The 19,900-nt window shown below is 35.0% G+C and overlaps 1 long non-coding RNA gene across 1 annotated transcript in view; it reads left to right on the forward strand.

Annotated features, from left to right (window-relative positions):
• The window catches only part of LOC150012837 (uncharacterized), a 309,940-nt gene that overhangs the window by 158,896 nt on the left and 131,144 nt on the right, over positions 1 to 19,900 (forward strand). The window lies entirely within an intron of this gene.

Here is a 19,900-nt window from a genome sequence, read left to right on the forward strand (position 1 = left end):
TGTACTTTTAGCATCAGGGACTCAGCTAAACAAGATGACTGATTTATCTGTGTACCTCATGCCATTATTCAATAAGCCAAAATGAGAATGCAAGCTTGATATTACACAGCAGTGTTATTGGTATGAGTCACAGTACCTGTAATTTAGCAGTCACATTGTCTAGCTCAAACAGGTGGCACAGTCTGGCAGATGGTAGTGAGGATTTCTTTTTGCAAGGTTTATAGTTTCTTGCAAATTGCTTGCCTCAGTTTTTTTTCTTTCTCTAGAATTGTGTGTGTGTATGTATGCACAAACCCAATTGTATTAATATAAAATTAATATAAGGTGTGCTCTATTGTATTTTGAAGTTAAGTTAATTACATATAAATTCAGAATGGTACTAACTCCTTGATAACTTTTTTCTATTAGTGTTCATGCAATATTCATTCAACAAATGTTTCTGAGTACATATGTTCTATGTACTATTCTAGTTACTTAGAATATATGGATCAATACAGTGGAAAAATATTACCATTACATAGTTGATATATTAGTAATAACACTATATATATATATATATTTACTTAAAATAAATGTTTCCTTGTTTTAATATTGCTATATAACCTTTCTTAAGACTGGTATGACTTGATATGTCTTCTGTAACTGGCTGCCTGCCACAACACAAGCCAAACTACTGAGGCAGCTGCTGGTGCAAAAGGAAAGGGGTTTTATTTAAGTACTGCATGACCTGGGAGAATGGTGGACACCCCTCCCAAAGACCATCTCATCTTCCTGCTCCAGCCTACAGTTCTTATAGGAATAGGGAAGGGAGGGCTTTTTTTTTAATCCAATAATTTCACTAGCTTTTGGCATGCTCAGGGCCCTGTCCTTTCATCTTTCTAGCTTGTGGCATGCTCAGGCCTTGTCTGTTCATTACTATTTCTAGACTTTGGCACATCCATAAGTACAAACCTCCCTTTGCTGCCGTCTTGGCCAGTGAGAGACTCTTTGCCACGACCACTGACTACCTATGCAAACATTATTTGTATATGTTTAATTTCAGTCTTACTGAAGGAAACTTTATGTTTAGGCATGTCTCTTGTAAGCATATTATATCTTTAGAAAATTCAATTGAAAAATCCCTAACTTTAAACAGTGAAGTTTCATCCACACCTACTTTTTTTTTAGACTAATAATATATTTGAATATATTTCCTTAGTTTGTGTGTTTTTCTATATTGTGCTTTCTTTGCTTCTTCTAAATTATTTTCCCATTCATTTTTATTAGTCACATTTTCTTTATATTTCTTTGCTTAGTTAGATAAGACTGAAATCAGAACTCTTACCTTATTTATTTTCTTTTAACTATCACATATGTCTATATCCATGATGAATTCACCTTTAATTCCATTTTTCAGTCCTTTGTGCCTTCTTCCACATAGTATAGAGAAACAGTAACAATGTAATTATCACTCTCAGTAACAGTTTTATATCTGTTTGTTTAATGAAAGTTTGTTTTAGATATAATGGTTCAGTACTTGTCATAACGAATACTTTAACCATGTTTAATAATAATGTATATATCTGTAGTCATCCCTGAAATACGAAGATCTTAGAATTAAAAATAATAATTGCCCCTCTCAACTTTCATGTCTATATTTTGAATTTAAGCCCTCAAATTTAGTCATTATTATTAATGCTCTTTATACTTAATACACTCACTAATTTATTTGCTCTTTATTATATTTTATACTGCACTATACTTTCTTAGCTAAACTTTATTTCTTTAAAATACTTTTGTTAATACTTATTGCAGAAAGATTTGTGCATGATAAATTCTCTCTTCCTTTGACTGACAACGTCTATTTTGACATCACTCTTAATTGAAAGCCCAACTGGATGTACAATTCTAGAGTGACAGTTATTTTATCTCAACACATTAAATTAATACTTTCACTGTCTTCTTTTCTCTACTATGGTTGATTTTAAAACTATTGTCAATATAGTAGTCATGATGTTTTTAGAAATTCCAGGGGTTTTCTGTTTTATATTTAGTAAGGCTTTTTAAATGAAATTTTGAAGGACGGATTTGTTCTTTAATCATTTTGATACTCATTGCATTGCTTCAGGATGCATGTGTTTCTTCAATTACAAATAGTGTTATATTCATTTACACTTTGAATATTGCCTTTCCTTTCCCTATTCTCTCTGTTCATTTCTTAGAGACTTACTATTGTACATATATATTATAACTTCTTAGAATATCATTCATGCATTCACTTCTGTTATTTTAAAACTTTGAGACCAATTTGGGGATAATTCTCAGTTCTATTTTTACTTTATTTAATTTCTTTCCAGCTCTGTCTAATTTGCTTTCTTTTGAATTTAGCTGTCTAACCTAAACATTATTTTGGTTTACTTTTTCTAGCATTCCTCTGTGTCTGTAGAAGAAAATTGTTTTGATCAACTTAGTCTGCAATACTGCTCCAAGTGCCTAAACATTTTTTTTTCAATACGTTAAATTAGTTTTTGGAAGGCTTCAAATATTATCAAAATGATTTGGTATTCTAAATATTAGTAAGGATCAATATGCAGAAAATACTAATGAAAGGGAAAGAAGAAGTGATCTGTGTATTTTGAGAGACTGTATTAGGTACCTAGGGCTGACATAGCAAAGTACCACAAACTGGGTGGTTTTAACATTAGACATATGTATTTTTTACAGTTCTAGATGTCAGAAGTTCAAAATCAAGATGTCAGCAGAGTTGGTTTCCTCTGAGAGCTATGAGGGTGAATCTGTTTCATGTCTCTCTCTCAGATGCTGGTGGTTTTCTGGCAGCATTGCTATTCCTTGGCTTCTGCTCCATCACCCTGATTCCTACCTTCAACTTCACATAGCCTTGTTCTTGTGGGAATTTCTGTTCCAAATTTTTCCTTTTTATAAGAATATAATTCATGTTAGATTATGGGCCCATCCTATTTCACCATGACCTCATTATAACTGATTATATTTGTGATGATCCAATTTCAAAATAAACTCACATTCTTAGGTACTTTAGGTTAGAACTTCAACATATATATTTGAGGGACACCCAAGTCAACCCATAACAGGCACTATTGGAAGTAGCAACCTGAGTTTAGAATTTAAGAGATCTTAGTTTGAAATATGGCTCTGCCAGTTACTAGTGTCAATAAATTCCTCTTTTTTAAAAAATCACCTGCCAAAGAAAAGATAATGATTGTGTTATAAGAATTAATCTAATGTATAATAAGAACAATATATCTTCCATAAATTGCTTCCTCAATGAATGTCAGATATCATTGTCCCTTTTAATTGAGAAGCACATGCAATGATGACCTCGTATCTCCTGAAGTTCATCCTCACATCAGACATCCTGGAAATGTATGTGGTTACACATGCAAGGAATAAAAAACATTTTAGCAATGACTGGGAGCAGAATTATGTGATACATATAAATAAAGTTCAGAGAACTCACTTGAAGTTAGCTCATGTTACTGAATGATTGTCATGACCAGTGCTGCATGAAGCACCAACATTACCCTAGCACAAAAAGGATGGTTACTTTTATTTGTAGATGAGGACACTGAGAATCAAATAAGTATCTTGTCCAAAGTTACACTGCATGTAAAAGGTAGACAATCGATTTAAACATCAGTTTGACTCCAGATTCTATGATGTTATAAGAGCTATACAATGAAGAGACTGATTCTAAAACACATTTAAAAATCAACCTTGTGACTTACGAAGGTCTTCTATTATTTCTCACATTTCTATAGCAACCTAACATTTCTAAATCACAATGGCTAGCACACCTGTATTCATCAGTCATTGTTTTGCCCTAAAAGATATGTAGTACCAACTGCCTTGTTTTATAACTCAGCATTGTTATTTGGTACAAAGTTTATTCAAATTTTGTCAAGTTGATTGCTTTTCGGTGGCGTCTTGACTAGGTTTTGACTTCAAGTTTACCTTTATCACAGTTTTTCACTGAACTAGAACACACTGAATATATTCAGTTGTTAAGGCAATCTCAGAGAGCTTGACCCATGCATCCACCTTCTGTCCACCTCTGGTGCTTGTACATGATTTACTTATTCAAGTTTATCTCCAGTGGCTGGCTTTGGGCAAGGGGAGGCACTCACTCATGCATTATTACTCAGCTTTACTAGATGTGCAGTGGCAGCTATATTTTTACATGATCTTACTGTTGCTTTTAACTTAACTGGAAAATATTCAAAACTGCTTGGATAAAATTGTGACTACACTTAAAATATTTCCATGAGAAAACAATAGTGTTTGTTTTGGTAAAGGGTAAGAATCCCTAACCAACAAGTATCTGTAAATGTTTGATTTATTTGGGGGAATGCAGGAATAAAAAGTATTCTAGTGAAATGTACAAAATTGTAAATTTGGATATATCATCTCTAAAATATCTGCACTATATTTAGGCACAGTTAAAAATGTGTCTTGGAACTCCCAGCACACAAAAGCCCAGGACCGGATGGCTTCACAAGTGAATTCTACAAAACATTTAGGAAAGAACTAACTCCTATCCTCCTCAGACTATTCCAAAAGATACAAGAAGAGGGAAGACTCCCAAACTCGTTCTATGTAGCCAGTATAACCCTAATTCCAAAACCAGGTCAAGACACAACAAAGAAAGAAAACTACAGACCAATATCTCTGATGAACATAGATGCTAAAATCCTCAACAAAATATTGGCAAACCGGATCCAGCAACACATTAGAAAGATCATACACCACGATCAAGTAGGATTCATCCCAGGGATGCAAGGATGGTTTAATATTCGCAAATCAATAAACGTGATACACCACATAAACAAAATGAAAGACAAAAACCACATGATCATATCAATAGATGCGGAAAAAGCATTTGATAAAGTACAACACCCATTTATGATAAAAACTCTCAGCAAAATGGGAATAGAGGGAGCATACCTCAACATAATAAAGGCCATATATGAGAAACCTGAAGCCAACATCATACTCAATGGGCAAAAACTGAGAGCATTCCCCCTGAGATCAGGAACAAGACAAGGATGTCCGCTCTCTCCACTCCTATTCAACATAGTCTTGGAAGTTCTAGCCACAGCAATCAGACAAGAAAGAGAAATAAAAGGCATCCAAATTGGAAAAGAGGAAGTAAAACTGTCATTATTTGCAGATGACATGATAGTGTACATAGAAAATCCTTTAGACTCCACAAAAAAACTACTCAATCTAATAAGTGAATTCGGCAAAATAGCAGGATACAAAGTCAATATCAAGAAATCGAAGGCATTTTTATACACCAACAATAAAAACTCAGAGATAGAAACTGAAAGAAAAATCCCATTTACCATAGCAACAAGAAAAATAAAATACCTAGGAATAAACTTAACCAAAGAGGTAAAAGACCTGTACACAGAAAACTACATAACACTGAAGAAAGAAATTAAAGAAGATACAAATAAATGGAAGCGTATACCATGCTCATGGATGGGAAGAATCAACATCATTAAAATGTCCATACTACCCAAAGCAATTTTTAGATTCAATGCAATCCCCATTAAAATACCAGCAACATATTTCACAGACCTAGAACAAATACTTCAAAAATTTATATGGAACCAAAAAAGAGCCCGAATAGCCACAGCAAATTTGAGGCAGAACACAGTAGGAGGAATCACAATACCTGATATCAAACTATACTACAAGGCAATGGTAATCAAAACAGTCTGGTACTGGCATAAAAACAGACATATAGATCAATGGAACAGAATAGAGAGCCCAGAAATAAGCCCAGGTTCATATGGTCAACTAATATTTGACAAAGGGGGAAAGAACATCAAATGGAGTGAAAAGAGCCTCTTCAACAAATGGTGTTGGGAGAACTGGACAGGGACATGCAAAAAAATGAAACTGGACCACCAGCTCACACCATACACCAGAATAAACTCAAGATGGATCAAAGACTTAAATGTAAGCCGTGATACCATAAAAGTCCTAGAGGAAAAAATAGGCAAGAAAATTTCAGATATCCCACGTAGCAACATTTTCACTGATATATCTCCTAAGGCAAGGGAAATAAAGGAAAGAATAAACAAATGGGACTACATCAAACTAAAAAAGTTTCTGCTCAGCTAAAGAAAACATCAGCAAGATGCAAAGGAAACCAACCATATGGGAAAATATATTCGCCAATGACATCTCAGACAAGGGATTGATCTCCAAAATATATAAAGAACTCATACGACTCAACACCAAGAAGACAGACAACCCAATTAAAAAATGGGCAAAGGACCTGAACAAACACCTCTCCAAAGAAGACATACAGAGGGCCCATAAACATATGAAAGTATGCTCAACATCACTAGCCATCAGAGAGATGCAAATTAAAACCACAATGAGATACCACCTCACACCAGTCAGAATGGCAATCATCAACAAATCAACAAACAACTTGTGCTGGAGAGGATGCGGAGAAACGGGAACCCTGGTGCATTGCTGGTGGGAATGCAGACTGGTGCCGCCGCTGTGGAAAACAGTTTGGAATTTCCTTAAAAAACTAAAAATGGAACTGCCTTTTGAACCAGCAATTCCATTGCTAGGATTATATCCAAAAAAACCCGAAACACCAATTCAAAAGAACCTATGCACCCCTATGTTCATAGCAGCACTTTTACAATAGCCAAGTGCTGGAAACAACCTAAGTGCCCATCTGTAGATGAGTGGATCAAAAAACTGTGGTACATTTACACAATGAAATTCTATGTAGCAGAAAGAAAGAAGGAACTTCTACCATTTGCAACAACATGGATGGAACTAGAGAAAATTATGCTTAGCGAAATAAGGCAGGCAACAAAAGAAAAATACCTTATGCTCTCACCTATTACAGGAAACTAATGAACAACACAAACAAATGAGCAAAATTGAACTAGAGGCATGTAAACAAGAAGTAGACTAACAGTAACAAGGGGGGCGGGGGGGAGGAAAAGAAAGGTGTAAGGGGAAGGGTCAAGTAAAAAAAAATATATATATATATATGAATGACCCACAGACAGGGGCAACTGAGTGGGGACTAAATGTGGGGGAAGGGAGGGACAGGGTGCAGGGAAACAAGAGGGCTAAAAAAGTGAGACAACTGTAATGGAAAAACAAACAAAAAATTTTTTTAGTGGGGGAAAAATGAAAATATGAAGAATGGAAATGCCAGTTCAGTGAATATTAGGACAAAGATTTTCCTTCATGTTGTATATTTTTCTCCCTATTTGATCCCTCCAGAGTTTGGCATTCTAAACAAGTAAGTAATGACATAAGTTTCTTTGCATAGAACTAATAAGACCAGTTGTCAACAGAGGTTCCTTTTTTTTTTTTTTTTTTTTTGAACAAGTCTTTGACTAGAATGTCAAGCCTAAAGGAAACATACTTGGGCTCAGATTGTTACCAAAAAGCCCTGAGGAACCGGGAATGACTTTCAAAGGTAATAAAAGCCCGTGAGATAAAAGGCCTGGTACCATGGTTGGTTGTGCGGTCCACAGCAATCTTTCCAGGGAAGGAATGAAGGTTGTTTTCCTGAAAGATGGCTAGAAGGGACCTTAAGGCACAAGGAAAAACCAGAAAGACTTGGAAAAAACAGGTGTGTACAGGCAAGGATGAATGCCAGATATGTGGCTCAGCTTCTGTGCCCTGAAGAACAGACTGAAGGTCACCCCAAATATTCCTTGGGTAAGTTCCAGCAAAGCAGAACTAAAGATCATAAGTGATCATTTGCTGCTCTTGTTATGTTTATGCAAACGAACAGGATAAATTAAAAATGGACTTAATGTAGTCCCTTTAAAGACAAGGAGGGTAACCTTAGGGAGAAAAATTATTATTCAAGGAAAATCACAATGATCAGTAGTAGAGTATAAAACAGGGCAACTAAAAAAAAAAATGTGTCTTGGGGGGAGGGAGCTATAAGGGACTAAATGGTAATGGAAAAATACAATAAAGATTAAATTTAAAAAATCTGTTTTTGGCAATGCATATCTTCAGGCTCTGGTGTCTATTCTTTCTGAACAAAATGCACTCCCTTACATACATTTTTGTTCCTACTCAAGAACACCCCAAAACTCTGAGTCCTGAGTGAGCAGATCAAAAAAAATATGTTGCTTTATTATTTAAGACAAACATAAAGTAAATACAACACCATCAAAGTCCTTGGCCATGGAAGACATCCTTTGTTGAGGTGTCACATCTATATGCAAAAGCATTAAAAACCCAGGGCTATAGTTTAGATCCTTTCCTAAAACTTAAATAGACATAGTAGCAGTGACCTCTTTTGGGTTTTGGCTTCTCTCTTTGTTTCTGTCCTAGTACATATCTTTTTTTTCCCAATTCAGTGCTACTCTCTATTATAGCTTTGTATGTGTCTGTGTACATATACATGAAGACTTCCTATTATTCTATTGAAAGGAAGTCTGTTTGCAGAATCTTTGCCCACCTTGCTGCTGAAGTTTCTGAACATTTTATATATGTGTACACTTTTATAAATAAATAGATACATATTATTTTTAAGGAAATCATAACAGAATATACCATGCTTCCTTTACCCAGCATCCCAAAAATGGCTTCCAGAATTTCAACACCCCGAAAGTTGCAAATCATTTTGTTCCAGACAGTTTACATATAGGTTTCCTGAAAATATCATTATAGTTTATGACCTCCATAAAAGTCTAAAAATATTGAATATAATTTTGAAAATATGTTATTCTCCTTCAAATTAGATTATGTTCTTTGCCCACTTCACATTCTTATAGATTTGCTTTTCAAAGAGAACTAATACTTCATTGTATGAAAATGACAAAATTCACATTAAAATTTCTGACTTTAGTAAAATAAAAAAATTCAATGACATTCTTAAAAATAAATGCATAAGCCTATATCTAATCATTTCCCTATCTTAATTTCTTTGGAGTGAAATTTTTGAGTCAAATAATAAAGCCACTGTTAAAGTTTTAGATACATAATGTTATTTCCTGTTTTATTTGTTTTTAAAAAGGGTTTGTGTACTAATTTTAATTTAACTTAATCCATATAAAATAATGGAATAATTTTTGTACAAATACAAGAATAATGTGCCACGAATAAGTAAAGTTTGAAATTTAGCTGAATTGATGCTTCTGTACAGCTGAGATTGAAGTGTACACACATACTTTTCTGTGACAGTACAATGTTAATTCCTATTTCTTTGCTCTATGTTTCCATATTTAATTCAGTAGCATAATTTAATGGTTTTTATACTATGCTACTTTTTGTTCAGCAGGCTTTTTAAAGGAAGCAAATAAGTAAGCAGTATTGTATACAAAATAAAGGAGGAAATTAAACCCATTTTGTTAGAAGAAACATAAAATAAGAATGACAACATTACAGAGTGTTATTGAGAAATGGGAATATTAAGGAAAAATTGCTGCAGTACAAGGCATTGGATCACTGTCAAATAGAAAAAGGAAAAATCCCAGAGGATTCAGAATATAGTCACAGGCATTACCCTGAAGTGTTTTTGGTAAAATCAATGAGCCTCTAGAATCAAGAGAAGGAACTTCGTATAGCAGATCGAATGATTAGGCCCTATGCTACCAGCTTTCTTCCCTATCTACATCCATGCTCTGGCTGTGACCTATTATGGAAAGAATGAGTGTCTCATTCCTCGATTTTAGATTTAGCCATGTGTTTTTTCCCTCTCAATGGTTATGTGAATTGAAACTGTAGTTTGCCAATCTCAAGTCTAACCTTTAATGAACCTTGTAGGCTTCCACCTTTCCTCTTGGGCTTCTGCCAGTCATCATGTGAAGCAAACCTGCCCTGGTTAGCCTACTGAAGGATGGTGATAGACACCTGTAGGAGGGACGTCCAGTTAGCAGGCAACATGTAGCAGAGCCGCGTCACATATTTCAGCCTGAAGCGTAGGTGCCCCAGCTGATCCACAAACTCATGAAACTCATGAGCAATAAATAAACGTGTATTTGTTGTGTGATACTAATAGTTGCAAGTGTCTATATCCTATGATTTCACATATTTCAGAGGAGATTAGAGATATAGCACAGGAAACAAAACATCAAGCAAAGGAAGCAACAGATTCAACACAGTATTATGGGAAGCAGCTGGAGTGCTGTGAACTGGACAAGGACTTCAATTGTGTTAGCCTCAACTATTCAATATTGATTATTATCATTTGTTACTAAATAGAATAAAATGACAACAATAGCAGATTTGGAAAGTAGAAAATAAAAACCCAGTTGCTGACTTCTCTTGAAAAATCAAAAGCGATAGCAAAATTAGGACTGTTGTCGTTCAATGCGACAACTGGCTGCAGTTGAGTAGGAGCCACCTTCCCAAGACAGGACCTCGGCTCTCCTGTTGGCCGCAGCGCTCCCCTAGCACATCACCCCCACTCAGTGTTCCTTTTAGGTGAATGGCTGCAATAATTCCTTCTCTTTGTATTTTTGTCTGGATGAAAATAAAATATCTATCTAAGATTCCTTTATTTTTAGATATTCAATAAATGTCACTTAAAAGTAGCGGTTTATGTGTATTTCGTGTGACATAAAGCTGTAGGTAATTAAAATGCATCCTTTAAACCCTCTCTGAATGTCCATTATTTGGTATCATCATGCAATGGTCAAAAAGAACAGAATGAGACTTTATGAAAAGAAGACAAAATTTGTATGTATATACAAGTATATACATGTATAGGTATATACTTATTTATTTAGTTTAAGGTTTTATTTATTTTTAGAGAAATGGGAAAGGTGGGAGAAAGAGAGGGAGAGAAACATCAATGTTGCTTCTCTCACCTTGCCAACTGGGGACTTGGCCTGCCACCCAGGCATGTGCCCTTTCTGGGAATTGAAGTGACAGGCCTTTGGTTCACAGGCAAGCACTTAATCCACTGAGCCACACTAGCCAGGGTAAGGCAAAATTTAATTATGTACCTACCTAAAGTGTCTTCCTAACCAATTTGATAAGAAGGAAATAAATTAGTAATTATATTTCAACTTACATCAATTGGTTAAAAGCCCTTCACTAAGTTGAAAGAGCCTAAGTACCATAATATATTAGATTTGTTTAGCTTTTTATAGGTTCCAGAGTTGCTTCATGTTTATTATGTAATTTTAGTTTAACATGGCATTAAACATATTTAAATTTGAAAGAAACAATACAATCCCAATTAGAAAAAAATCACCACTGCATTTAATTTATTTTCACCCATTTATGAAATATTTAGTACTAATTCAGGTACTGTTCTAGGTACCAGAAATATTGATGTAAATATTAGCTACCACTTACTGAACTTCCATTATTTTCAGCCCTTTTTTAAATAAAAAATCTCTCTTATTCTCAACATAACATTCTTCAAAGGTATAATCTAGTGACAAAAAGGACATATACAGTCCACAGTCACTTTCAGACCTTAGCACTGACAGATAATATAGGTAAATACCTGATGTAACTCATCAACACAAATTAGAGTATTTTGACTCAATTAGGATTTTAATGGTTTTCAATTTATCTCCTGAGGCTCCCCTTGTAAGACCAAAAAATGTTACGAATAGGGCCCAAGGTATTGCCTTCCCTTGACTGACAAAGGGCAGACCAGGTGTCAGTCTATTAGAGGCACTGAGTACCATTAGAAATGTATGATGGAGGATTAAATTATATTTACAAAAACATGCGGGGCAAGAGTATATGTGAGGTATGTCTGGAAAAACTCCAGCAATTGTTAATATAATGAGAATAGTTTGAGTGACATTGATGTAACCTGGCAGCCCAGGAGAGTGGACTAGAATGTGCATGCATGAGCAATGATGATGTCACTGTACCGGTCAGTGGAGTGGTGATACCATTAAGTGAGCATGTATACTGTGCAACCATCACATTCAAAATGACTGAATGAGTAGAGCAATGAATCTGCATCAAACTTTGCATTAAGCTTGAACATTCCTCTGTGGAAACTAGTTGGATGATTCAGAAGGCTGCAGCTATGGGCAACTGGTGATTAGCAGCTTTGTCTCAACTCACCTGCTCCGTCATCATGTCTAGTATATAGTTTTTTGGCAAAACATAAAATCACCTAGGTGACTCAGGCCCCCTACAGCCCAGATTTAGCACCTTGCAACTCCTGGCTTTTCCCAAAATTAAAATAACCTTTGAAATGAAAGAGATTTCAGACCATCAATGAGATTCAGGAAAATACAATGGGGCAGCTGATGGTGACTGGGAGAGCTGTGTGAGGTCTCAGAATGCCTACTTTGAAAGTGATTGAGGCATCATTGCCCTAAATACAATGCATCATGTATCTCCTTCAATAAATGTCTCTATTTTCCATATTACATGGCTGGATACATTCTGAACAGACCTCTTATGGATGGGAGGAAATTTTTGCTGTCCACTCATCCATCCTCCACAATCAGAGGCATACTACATAGCTTTCAAAAGGCCTGAGATTGTTAACCCCTTCTTCTCTCTTGAGTTCAGTGTTGAACTTTTTGGCGGTCTAGAGGAGGGACGGAGCATTGTCATTGGAGGTATTCCTGCTTTGTCTTTCTCCTTAGAGATTTTCACCTGCCTACCAAATGTTGAATAAATATGCAATGACTATTTAAGGAATGTCAATTTGAAGAAGTGTTTTCAATACCAGTGTAAGTTTAGTCTTTGTTTTGTTTTGTTTGTTTATTCATGTAATAAATTAAAATGGTCATGGTCTCCTCTTGGGGGAAGAAATGGATTTAGAAGAAAATTCTAGGTGAAACCTTGTTTAGGAAATATCAACAAAAATGATTGTTCTGAGATTTTCAACTCTCATGACCTTCAGCTGAGTATGAGAAAAAGACTGAAGCAGATTTTATTCTGGTTTGCTGAAATTGAACCTCCTTTCCTTTCTCTTTCTCCTTTCCCTGACTTCCCTTCCCTCTCCACTCATCCTGCCTTCAGTTCCTTCAGACCTTATTTTTGAGACAATTGATAGTGTTAAATCTGTTGCCATGGGTAGAATTTGGGCAAAGAGAGAGAGAGAGTAAGTAGGAAATATCTATTACACATTCTTTTTCTCAGCCCAAGCTCTCTGAAAATCTCTGTGAAAATCTCTGGCTTTTATTTTGCTTTTGTAAGAAATTAGAATAGAGTCTCTCTGCTCTCTGTTCCGTACCGTGCCAATTAAACTGGTCTCATTTTTGTGAATTTGAATGATTGAATGACTCTTATTAGAATATTACCAGTTTGTACAATAAGGTAAAAAAGCTCTCATAACATTTTAAAAACCGTAATTATGCTGTTATATACTAACAACTACCATTTTAATATGTTATTTTATTTGTTCACCTGTTCACCCATAGTATTTTCCAAATAAAATAAATAATTCAGCATGTCTTAAGGTTTTTATTGGAAATGGTCCTGGATTTTCACACAAGAAAACCTGTTTGTTTGTTTTTTTACTTTTCAGGACTTAAAACAAATTTCCTTTATAATATCCTAAAATTTTCTAGAGCTTTCGCTTAGAGATTGGCAAAATAAGAGTTTTTCGCTTAGGAATTTTAATGTAATAAGGTGAATAACATTTGCAAGGGCAGATAAAGTGCTTCCCAGACAAGGTAAAGCTAAAGGCATTCATCAACACCAAGCCATTATTACATGAAATGTTAAAGAGACTTATTTAAGAAAAAGAAGATCAACACTATGAACATCAAAATGACAACAAACTCACAACTATCAACAATTGAATCTAAAAAATAAAAACAAAACAAACTATGCAAACAATCAGAACAGGAACAGAATCATAGGTGTGGAGATCATTTGCAGGGTTATCAGTTGGGAGGGGGAAGGGGGTGAAATTGGGAAATGGTGGTACAAAATAGACAGGGTGTAAGTTAAGAATAATATAGGAAATGGGTGAAGCCAAAGAACTTATATGCATGACTCATGGACATGAACTAAGGTGGGTAGGATTGCTGGAGGAAAGGGGCTACTGGGAAGAGGGGAGAAAAGGGAAAATAAATTGGGACTACTGTAACAACATAATCAATAAAATATACTTAAAAAAGAACTGTATTGTACATTTTGTAAAATCTGGTAAGTTTAGTTATCGTTTGAGGGGTGATTTACTCAAAATGGAAAAGCAGATGGCACATTGTGATGTATTGCTATAATCTAAAATATTTGCATTATTCTCATCCTCATCCTCATCACCATCATTGTACTTTTACATTTGTTTAGAATTGACTGATTGAGAGCCATTGCTCACAATATTTTCTCACCTGGATATTACTTTCACCTTTTCTTGCCCTGAATCCAACTCATCTTTCAATGGTCATTTCACAAACTCTGTGAACTCCTTTCTCCCTAAATCTTCAGGATCATTTTCTACTGATCCCTCCAGTCCTAATGATAAAATATTAGAGTTGGAAAACACAAAGTCAAATTTAATCACATATTTTAAATAGAAAAAAATTGGAGCTCAGAAAGTTTAATGAATGGAATCATACTGAACAGCCAGTTAGTTAAAGGAAGAAGAAAAGTAGTAAGGTTATTTTTAATGCTCTGTAAATTAGAAGCTATTTCCACTCTTCCACTCTCTATCCCTTCATCTATAAGCTATTCACTTGGGTTTATATTTATATACTTGTAAACTTGGAAGTGAACTGGTATTTAACCATACATTATCTGTTAAATTTTGTATTTATTTTGTATTTGCTATTTGTCTAATCAATCAGATTCAAGGTTTTTATAACAGATACCATGTTTCAAACTCTTGTATTTCACAGAGCAGTAAACTGAGTAGCTAAAACAGGAATGCCAAATAAATTTATTTGCAGTTGATCTTAATGGTAGCCTGAAGGGATAGTTTAGGTAGGATTTTGATACCTCAGGAAAACCTGCCATTTTAAATTAGAGATTCTATCTTAACTGTACACTATGGTATGGTACATTTTTGGTCATGAAAAATGAGGTAAGAGCTAAAATATATAATCCACTGAGTCTTTAATGAGCCATTAATGAAAAACAGTTTCTTAGACTTTTGACATATCTCACATTTAAAATGCAAAATTGTTTAATTGTGTGTAAACTGACCCTTAAATTACTATTGTCATACATCTAATATTCACTCTGGCTGGTTCAGCTCAATGGATTGAGCGTCGGCCTGCGAGCTAAGTGTCGCTGGTTCGATCTTCCAGTCAGGGTACATCAGAGAAGGAAAACTCTGATTCCAAAAAACCTCCGCTGCCTTGCGGCATACCTCTTCAGGGGAAAGGCTAAGGGAGTAAACCCCGACAGAAAATCCGGAGCCGGAGTCCCTAAGGCGGTTTGACGTTGTAGTCAACACCGGCAACTCCTGCGGCGCACCTGAAGCCAAGCTGTATTGACTCCGTCTTTCCCTTGGATCCTTCAGCTGCGAAGAGAGGGGGGGTCTGCTGCATGGGCAACAGCAGACCCTCCATATCACTCTGCCCGGGCTCTGTAGCTTCAGCTCCACTGGAGAGGACACTCCAGCGTCATCGCAAGATGTCGATTCAACACGGGAGGAGACAGATACCGTGTCACTCCCGAGTCGGACTGCACAGCCATTCTCGGCGGTGCAGATAGACTCTTAAGAAGCTACACCATCGTCTCTCGAGACGGACGGCTGCCGACGACGACATCTAATATGTCAAAGAAGATTAGTTTAATCCTTGTCTCTAATGCTAAATACCATTCTAGATAAATAAAAGTTAATCAAAAATTAATATAAGCTTGCATTTATTACTTCTTGTACTTATATTGCTTTCCATAACTCCACGTGTAAAATTAAAGGAGCATGGGCCATTACAATGTTTAAAGTTTCCTTATTTGCCAAATGTGAGCCTGATGGACTCAATTTGGAGTTTCTGGAGGAAGAAAGAAACATGAGGGATTTTTAAAAATTATTCTTTAGATTTAGAATTACTCTGAATGGTACTCAAACTAAACCTTAAAGAACACTAGTGGACTATTTCTGCTAGTAATTTGAACAACATCTAATCCTTAGTGATGGAGAGAAATTAAGTTGTATTAAAATGAAGCATTGATTTGTCTGAGAAAATAATGATGATTTTTTTAATTGCAAGACCAAATAATATCATATGAGATTAGATATATAAGTAGATAGATATACATATTTGATTCAAATAATTCATAAAGCATTGACACTATTTTCCTTAGTATTTAGTAGATAATACAGGCAAATTTTGATGTCTCCTATAGTTATTGTAATACAATTCAAAGACAATTATGTAACACTATTGGTGTTACTCCTTTTAACAAAAAGACATCCTGGAATGTTTCCATATTCCCAATATGAAGTGTAAGCAGTATTCAATTAGAGAACACGCCCCAATGAAAAGATAAAAGTTTAGATATAAATGAATCTATTGACTCTGCCATATCAGAGTCCAGCTGAGAAAGAATTATAAATTAGTCTGTGCACTAATTAAATTAGAATGTGTGAATTTTTATGTTGGTGCTGAAGATTTTGTTGTTAATTGTTTTTGTTTCTTAAAAAAAAAACAAAAAAAACATAGACCTTCAGTTAATCATAGACAAGAATTTTACTCAAAGGTAGCTTCTGACAAACACCCAAGTACTAAATAGTTAATTTCTTTATACTACAAGTCATCATGTGGCGATTTTTAAAATCAGTTTTGCATTTAACAGAAAGCTGAAGTAATTTTCTCAGAAGTCCAACAAAACCTGTTACTGGTGAGTTAAAATTTTAGCATCAGCAGAGAGGGTTATTTTTCCCGATTTAGCTTCTGGTGGTTGATGGCAATCCTTGGCTTCCTTGGTTTGTGGCTGCATAATTTCAGTCTCTGCCTGTATTTCCTAATGTCTGTGCTCCATCTATATGTGTTTGCATCCAACTTTCCTCTTATTAGGATATCAAGTATTTAGGCTAGGCCCACCCTAATCCAGGATGCCCTCATTTTAACTTGATTACACTTACAGAGAGCCAATTTTCAAATAAGATTACATACACAAGTTCTGAGTGAACATGAATTTTTCAGGGATGCTTTTCAATTCAGTATATTTGTATATGTCCAAGCTTGCATGAAATTTTAGGATTCTGGTCTCTTTCTACAGGCTCAATGTTTGTGATTCATGAGGCTTTCTCCCTCCCCCATTATATTGGTTGCACTATAGTTTTCAGAAGAATAAATCATAAAATGCACAGAACTGGCTGTCACAGGCCCACATACTCTTGCCTCAGATTTTGACATACAATGTTCAATGTTGTTGAGAGGCTTTCGGAGTACATCTGTAGGACCTTGTGGATCTATTTACAGGTTTGGCATTCTAAACAGGAACCCTCTCTACACACGGTGAAGATGGCCTCCTGGAACGTTCAATTAAGAGAGAAGCCATCATACCCTCACTACTATTTTAAACACAATGAAAGGAAAGCTAGCTTTCCTAGACTGTCTACTGAATTTCAGAGCTTTTATTTCTCATGCTTAGTTATTAAGAACTGGAACATTTAATTGTCTGTTTCTTTGAATATCTTGAGTAGCTTTAAATTTAGATTATATTAAACATGTCAAAAAGAGCCTACAATGGAATGATATGTATGTCACAACAAATAATTCAAAGGTTTACTATTCCCTCAAATTTTAGGCTCTACTAAGCATAACTCTTAAAAAAGAGGGCAAGATCATTTATTTAGAAGGAATTTAAATGTAAGTGTTAAAGATTTTACACACATTCAGCCATTGGGAACTGAGAGGCTGGAAATCCAAAATGCACAGGTAAACATAAGTCAGAGGGCGATTTATGCAGGTGCTCCTGTGTGCATGCCTTCAGTGCTAACGTTTTCTGTGTTATTGTTTGCTGTGCTCTTGCTATAGAGCACAAGGGAAGAGAGTTAATGGAAAAGTTAAAAAAATGTTTTTCCTTCATGCTTCTCATTGCTAGATATAAAAATGTACTATATACTACTCCCTCAGTGTAGGAGTGGTGTTAGCTAATTAGTCTAAATAGATGCCTGATCATTTGTGAAATGGCATAATTTGCTAATTCTGCAAATATTTACTGAATGCATATTGGATAATACTAGATGCCCAGGAAACAACGGTGACTAAGAAATCAAATGCCTGCTCTCAGGGAACTTGCAGTCTAGTGGGTGATATAGACAGTTAACAAGTCAATAAGTACTAAAATATCAAGTAATGATGGGTGCTTTAAAAATAAAAGTAAAATGAATAAAGTCTGAAGATCTAATGTATAACTTGGTAACTAGTTGATAATACTATATTGTATAATTGAAATGTTTTTATTTTCTAATATATAATACATATATACTACTATATATACTATATGTATATATGTACTATATATGTACATAGTGAAGATTATGTTAATTAAATAGATGAGGAGGAAGTCTTTAACAACATACATGTTATCAAATCATCATGGTGTGTACTTTAAATCCCTTACATTTTAGTTGTCAATTATACATGAATAAAGCTGAAAAAATAATTTCAAAGAAGCTGAAAAGAAAATTAAGGACTTGAAGAATGACTGGAGATTATCTTAGGGTGTTTATAAAGTGTGTCTCTAAAGGGGCAGCAATTAAATAGAGAGTGAATAGTGTGAAGAAGTGAAATATGTAAAGACTTGGGAAATGAGTATTCTAAGTTCAGAGTAATATTTCAACAGATAATAAGAATGCAAATGCTGCTAGAATGCACTGAGTAAGGGAAACAGTAGTGTCGAATGATAGCTGTGAAATATGTTAGGACTTCTAAGGCTGTGATAAAAAATGTGGATTTATTTTTAGTGTGATGGAAAGCTATTGGATGGTTTTCACCAGGAATGTCATGTAATCTGATTTCTTTGGCTATTAGTTATGGATAAAGTGGAGGAGAAAATGGTGGAAGCAGGAAGTCAGTTAGGAGGCTGTTATAAGAAGCTAGACAACAGAATAACCTGGCGTGGACTAGCATTTTAACCTGGGTGGAGTGAATCAAAAGTTACGCTTTAACTTTATTAGGTTTAGATGATTGTTAGATATTGAAGTGGAAATGTGTAAAAACACAGTGTATGGATAACTCTAGAGGTAAAAGGGGAAAAAAGGGACTAGTGATATACATACATACATATGTATGTGTGTATGTTTACATGCACATAATATATAATTAAATTACAAATTATATATTTAAATGTTTTAATGTAGCTATATATTTTTATATTATGTATGTATATATTTGTAGTCATGATATTAAATTATATCACATAGGTAATAATTCTAGATAGAATAGAAAAAAATATCTGCAAGACATGTGACAGTCCAACAATTAAAGTTCAAGGGAAAAATGATGATCTGGCCAAGGGAATTGTGGTTTAAGTTAGAGGAAACTAAGGAGAGTAGACCTTAAAAAAATTAAAAAGAGAGAGAGAGAGAAAAATTTATCAAAAAGTAAATGACCACTAGTGTCTACCACTGCTGAGATGAAAACTTAGAACTGACCATTAGATTTGGCAGGACAGAGGTCTTACTGGTGACCACTAAGAAATGTTCTAAAAAGATAGAGTGGGTTAAAGATAGTGTGGGAATATTCCAGGCAAGCTGGCAAAGTATGTTTTGATACACTCTCTTTGTTGTAATACATAAGATAGTTAGATAAAGTCTGAAGAGAGAAAGAAAAGACATAACTGGACTGTAAAAAGAAGAAGAAGGAGGAGGAGGAGGAGAAGAAGAAGAAGAAGAAGGAGAAGGAGAAGGAAAGAGAAGGGGAAGGAGAAGGAGAAGGAAGGAGAAGGAGAAGGAGCAGGAGAAGGAGAAACAAAACAAAACACCTCTATGGAGTAGAGAGTAAACAAAGAAAAATAAAGTGGTTATTGAAGGACCAGA

The sequence above is a fragment of the Furipterus horrens genome, unplaced genomic scaffold, assembly GCF_987537825.1.
Source record: "Furipterus horrens unplaced genomic scaffold, mFurHor1.1.pri manual_scaffold_4, whole genome shotgun sequence".
Lineage (NCBI taxonomy): Eukaryota > Metazoa > Chordata > Mammalia > Chiroptera > Furipteridae > Furipterus > Furipterus horrens.